The sequence below is a fragment of the Onychomys torridus genome, chromosome 2 (assembly GCF_903995425.1).
Source record: "Onychomys torridus chromosome 2, mOncTor1.1, whole genome shotgun sequence".
Lineage (NCBI taxonomy): Eukaryota > Metazoa > Chordata > Mammalia > Rodentia > Cricetidae > Onychomys > Onychomys torridus.
In genome coordinates, this window is record NC_050444.1 from 56328519 (window position 1) to 56335636 (window position 7118).

The following is a 7118-nucleotide window of genomic DNA, read 5'->3' on the forward strand; positions in this document are numbered from 1 at the left end:
CACACCCCCTAATCCTTCACAAACAGTTCTGCCATCTGGGACATTCTCATTCAGACCTCACATATTCCATAACCTTTCTGACCACACGTGGGCAAGTCAGTAATAAGCATACATACTTTCTCCTTTGTTGCTGTGAACAAGTTCTAGCCACACTCCCTAATCATAATGAAAGCTGAGCCAGTCTATTTTCCCTATTTGCTCAAGACATTTTGGGGTCAGCTTTGGAGCCTGGCTTGATTTCCATACAAAATGTGAAACCTTCAGTTTTCACAGTGAGTGCCTGACATCATCTGTTTCCACAGCCAAAGCAACTTTGAATGGAAACTAAATAGTGCGTGGTAGGTACATTTAATCTGTTTTTGTAGCCACATCAGACATGGATATATTTAAATACAAAAAGGGTAGAAGGACATTTCAGGAATGGAATTTTATGTAAATGTGCAAATTTGAGTTTATAGAACACTATAATCAATATGTCAAATCTCCATAGATGAGCCACAGGGTAGTTACAAGGCTGAACTGGCAGGTAGGGATAATCAAGCATATCATAAACATAAAGTGTTTCTTTCATACTTTTTTAAAGTTATTCTAGCTGGGAAGTAACATAGCTAATAAGGATTTTTAAGATCTTTTAACTAATTGTAAAATACAGAGTGAACTGAAAGCATGGACCATTACACAGATTGCTAAAGAAAGGAATAAATGTTCAATAAGTAGTTTAGGACAATTACTGACTATAATGGGAAAGAAATAGAGTACCACTATGTATAACACACTAAAATGACACACTTAATATTTCATAAGAATTTTATATTTATCAAATACTAAAACTCCAGAAATAAATAAAAACATTTACATTACAAAAAAAAAATCTGTCCCTGTTTAGAGAATAACTTTAGACATTTAAAATAAAAAAGAAATAATACAGGGAAATAACAATAAAATTTGACTATTGAAAATACTAAACTTCCATTTGGCAAGATGGCTCAGCAGGTGAAGGTGATTGGCACCAAGCCTGAAGTTCTGTGTTCAATCCCTGGAACCCACACAGTAGAAAGACAGAACTAACTCGTAGGGGCTGTCTTTTGACTTCACAAGTACATTGTGGCATACACATGTCCCCACACAACAGTAACTAAATAATATAAAAATATCACGTAGAATATTAAACTTCTATATAGTCCATATTATTATAAAATCATAATGACGAACAGCAAGCTTTCAAAATCTTTAAGATAATATGGCAAAAATATGCATAGCCAGTTTGTGAGCAGCCTTTGCCAGGTACGTCCCTTCTTCCCTGTCCCATGTTCCCTCTGCCTGCCATCATCTATACACTCACAGGCCTAGCTCCAGACCCAGGAGGCAAGCCTGCTTTGTTCACAAGCTGTCTTTGCAGTGGATCGTCACTTCTTCCTTCTCCCACTCCTCCTCCTGCCTGATGCCATCTCCCAGAGAGCTAGCTTCATACCCTTGGATCTTTAACCTGTTTTGTTTATAAACAACCTTTTCCTAATGAATCACTCCTCCCCTCTCCCACCTTTCCCTCCAACCTCTGACATCTTCATACCTATAGACCTAGCTCCAGACTCTCGGTTACCTGGCCCCATTAAACAGCTCACACACCAGCTTTACCTGAACTAGTTCTTGTCATTCAACTCCTGCACTGCTACAGTCTAAGCAGGCCAGACTCTCATATCAGAAACACAACATGTGATATGCCCATGTCAAATCACAAAAACACAAATAATGTGAATGTCCAAGACAAGATGTCTCCCATCAAACCCACTAGTCCTATAGAAATGTTCCCTAATGAGAGTTATCTAGATTAACCTGAAGACACAGAATGTAAAAGAACAATAATAAACCTTATCAAAAAAAAGTCAAGGAAGTTAAAGAAGACACAAGTAAACACTCCATTAAACTTGAAGGTGATAAAAATAAACACCTGAGTGATGCTCAAGAAAGTATAAATGCATGCCTGGATGAGATGACAAAGACTACTCAGGATTTAAAATCAGAATTCAGTAAAAAACGATAGATATATTAAGTAGAATTTAAGTTGAAATGAAGATGGAATGGAAAAACTCAATAACCCAACTAAACACATCAACAGAAAGCCTTACAAGTAAAACAGATCAGATAGAAGACACTATCAGGCCCTGAAGATAAAGTAGAGATATTGGACAACACAAGCAAAGAACATTCTTTTTTAAGGACATAGAAGGAACATGCAGGAAATGTGGAATACCATCAACAGACAAAAATCTAGAGTCATAGATGAAGGAGAAGAACCCCAAGTCAATGGCAGAACACAATGGCATAGATCAGATTTTCAACAAGTTCTAAGTAGAAAATGCTCCAAACTAAGAAAGACATATCCATACAGAAGCACACAGAACCCCAATTAGACAAGACCAAAGTCCCTATGGCATATCATAGCTAAAACTAAATATACAGAACAACAACAAAAAATATTGAAAACTACAAAAGCAAAAACACAAGTCACATATAAAGGAGAACCTATCATAATAACACCTGATTTCTCAATGAAAAATTTGAAACCCAGAAGAGCCTGGAGCATCACTCAAAGTTCCAAAAGACCACAACTTCTGACCTAGATTTTTATACCTAGCAAAACTATCTACTATAGTGGAAGGAGAAAGAAAATCTTCTTATAACAAAAATAGCCTAAAAAAATTCATGTTGACCAAAACAACCTAAAGATGATATTAGAAGCAAATTGAAGAGAGGAATAAGCACAGCCAATAGTCTATAAAAAGAAAACAAATGAATATATAATTTAACAAGGAAAACAAACCACAAATAAGAATACAAACAAACAAAAGACTGTAATCACCACAAAACTCTCAGTAATAACTTTAAATATAAATGGCCTCAACTTCCCTATCAAAAGACATAGCATAGTTGTATAGATTGAAAAACAAAATCTATTTTTCTGCTTTCTCAAAGAATGACAAAAAGTATTCCAAACAAATGGTATCAGAACACAAACAGACATTGCCATCCTAATATCTGACAAAATATACTTCAAACTAAAACTAATTAGAAGTGATAAAGAAAGGCACTTCATTATAATCAAGGGTTCAAGTAATTAAGAAAACTTACAATACTAAACATATATGCACCAAACTCTGATGTACTAAATTTCACCAAAAAAAAAATGTACTTTTGGATTTAAAGACACAGACAAATACCAATTCAATAACAGTAAATGATTTCAACATCCTATTTTCTACAATAGATGGGTCATTTGGACAAACACTAAAGAGAAATTTCAGAATGAAATGTCATCTTACACAAAATGGAACTAACAGATATCTACAGAATGGTCCACACAAATAACAAAAAATATACATTCTATGTGGTAGCCCTGGCTACTTCTCTATAATAGGCTACATCCTGGGACACAAAATCATAGCAAATTCAGAAAATTTTAAATAATTCCATGTGAACATTATGCAATAAAACATAAAGTTGATTAAAATATCTTTACATTGTGCATAAAATAATGAAAATTAAGCAACTCATTACTTAATGATGAGTATGTCAAAGAAGAAATCAAGAATGAAATTTAAAAATCCCTGGAGCTAAATAAAAATTAAAATACAATACAGTAAAACTTCAGACACACACTAAAAGCAGTTCTAGGGGCTGGAGAGATAGATCAGGGGTTGAGAGCATGCCCTGATCTTCCAGAGGTCCCAGGTTCAATTCCTGGCATCTGTATAGCAGCTCACAACTGTCTATAACTCCAGTTTCAGGGGATCCTATTCTGCTCCATAGGATGCTGCATACATGTGGGGCACATAAACTCACAGAATCACATATATGCTCATAAAAATAAAAGATAGAATCATAATTTAAACTCCTAAGAGGGAAGTTTGTAGCCCTAAGTGCCTACATTTAAAAAATTAGAAAGAACATAAGCAAATGACTTAATTATATAACACAAAAGTTGGTAAAAACAAAAAATAAACCAAACCAAATGTAGTAGTAGTTGTCTTAGTCACTGTTCTGTCGCTGGGAAGAGATACCATGACCAAGGCGACAACTGTAAGAGAAAGCGTTTCATTGGAGTCTGCCTTACAGTTTCAGAAGTCCATTATCATCATGACAGAGAGCATGGCAGCAGCATGCAGGCAGGTGTTAGAGCAGTATCTGAGAACTACATCATGATCTATAGGCAGAAAGAGAGACTCTGGACTTGACATGGGCTTTTGAAACCTCAAAATCCACTCCCAGTGACACACTTCCTCCAACATGACCACATCTTTTAATTCTTCTAGTTCTTTCCGATAGTGCCACTCCCTGGTGCTTAAGCATACAAACATATGTGCATATAGGGGCCATTCTTATTCATACCACCACAATAGCAAAAAATAATAAAAACTCAGAGTAGAAATTAATGACATAAAAACAAGGAAAATGATACAGAGAATCAATAAATCTGGTTCTTAAAGAAGATAAACAAGCTCCATAGACCTTTGGGCCAACTAACCAAAAGAAATAAAAGCATGGCTCAAATGAACAGAATCAGGAAAGAACAAGGAAATTACAACACACACAAAATTCAGAATATTATAAAGGAATGCCTTAAAAATCTGTTCTCCATTAAGTAAGAAAATCTAGAAGAGATAGATACATTCCTTTATTCATCCAAACTACCAAAGTTAAATCCACAATATAAACAGATTCATAACAATTGAGGAGATTTAAACAGTAATAAAAAGTCTAGACCCAGACATATTCACCACAGAGCTCTACCAGACTTTCAAAGATTTATAACAAATATTTCTTAAACTATTCAAAATATAGAAACAAAAAAATCATTCCCAAACTCATTTTAAGAAGTCAGTATTACTCTAACACCAAAACCAGGTAAAGGCACAAAAAAGACAGAAAAACAAAAAGAAATTGAAAGAAAGAAAGATGGAAGAAAGGAAAACTGTAGCTTAATAACCTTTATGAACATAAATGTGAAAAGTCTCAGTAAAATAAACAGTAGCAAACCAAATATAGGCACATATCAAGGTGACTATCAACTTGGCTTTGTTCTGAAAATGCAGGGATAATTCAACATACATAAATAAATATAATAAATGTATAATAAATGACATAAATGTACATGAAGACAAAACTCACATAATCATCTCAACAAATATAGAAAAGCCTTTGACAAAATCAAAACTTATATCATTATAAAAGTCCTATAGAGAGTAAGATTTGAGGGAACATATCTGTCTTAGTTAGGGCTTCTATTGCTGTGATAAAACACCATGACCAAAAAGCAACTTGAAGAGGACAGAGTTTATTTCAACTTATAGCTTATAGACCATCATCCAGGGAGGTCAGGGAAAGACCCAAGGAGGAACTTGGAAGCAGGAACTGATGCAGAAACTGTGGAGGAATGCTGCTTGCTGGCTTACTCTTTATGGCTTCCTCAGCCTAGTTTCTCATAGCATCCAAGAACACCAGCCCCGAAGGCATCACCCACATTGAGATCGGCTCTACCGTATCAATCACCAATCAAGAAAGTGCAGCACAAGCCAGTCTAGTGAGTGTATTTCCTTAACTGAGGGTCCCTCTTTCAATATTACTCTAGTTTGTGTCAAATTGACACAAAACTAACAAGTACAATACCTCAAAATAATAAAGACAATTTTGATGGTTTGAATAAGAATGTTCTCCATAGGCTCATATATTTGAATGCTTAGTCACCAGGGAGTAGTACTATTTGAAAGCCAAGCTTTCATAATTAGCAAGAAGTGTCTGTGTCATTATTTGGGAGCTGGCAGTCCAAAGAAAGTCCTACTACACAGGACCACACTGCCAACAATGGGTTGGGCCATTCCCCCCTCAATCGCTAATTAAGAAAATGCATTACAGCTGATGTTATGGAGGCATTTTCTCAATTGAGGTTCCCTCCTTTCAGATAACTCTAGCTTGTGTCAAGCTGACATAAAAATAGGCAGCACACGGGATCTTTCACTGAACTTGAGACCCCCTAGTTGGGTTATGTTGAGCTGGCCAGCAAATGCCAATGATCCTCCAGTCTCTGTCTCCCCATCACCTATTACAGGAATATAATTCTGCACCTAGCCTTTCCATGGGTGCTGGGAACTTGTACTGAAGTTGTCATGTGCAAGCACTCTACTGACTGAGCTGTCTCCCTAACCTATAGTAAACATTTTTGAGGTTTGCATTGCTGGAAAATTATGATGTGACTCATCATAATGGGAACTAACTAAAGGAAACCAATGTTCAAAAAAATGGAGAAATACTAAATCATGTTGAATCACTTCCAGATTTGGCATGGATAATAAGGGCCCCTTGCTCATAAACACCAAAAGAATAAAAATCTGAAACATTAAATCCTGCCTTTTGTAAAACTAGAAGATTATTGTGTTAATTCCATAGTACTTTCTAACAAGGTAACTTGCAACAGGAACATAGTCTTTCACAATTGTGGAGGCCAGAAGTACAAAGTTATGGAGTTGGTAGGACCTGCTCCCTTTCTCTGTTCCTCCAAGCACCATGTCCCTTCAGCAACTCCTTTGAGAGCACATCACTCTCATTTCTGCCTCTATGACCACCTTGCCTTCTCTTCTCTGCGTCTCTTCTGTAAGGGGGCCATTTAGAGCCACCCAAATAATCAGGACAGTCTTCTAACCTCAAAAGCCCTCATTTAATCACACCTGCAAAGACTGTTTTCCCAAATGAGACAACATTCACATATTCTAGTAATACCACATGGCTATCTTGGGAGCAGGGTGCACATTGTTCTACCTACCTCAACAACTGTGTCATTCTCATTATAGGAAAATTGAAAACAGACAGGGACATGACAAGTGACTTAACAGAAAAAATCAAACACATGACCAGACCAAAAGAACCGCTGGGTGTGGCAACAGACCCCTGTGATAGTAATAGCAACTGATACTAGTTAAGTACTGACCTGTTCACAGAGCTTTAAAAGAAGCTCAGAAAGTGGATAACCAAGATGCCTCGGGCACCAGGTGTGAATAGGGAGATGAAGATGGAGTCATTGAAACACACATTTAAAGAAGAGATAAGCTATTCCTAAATCAAGTTCT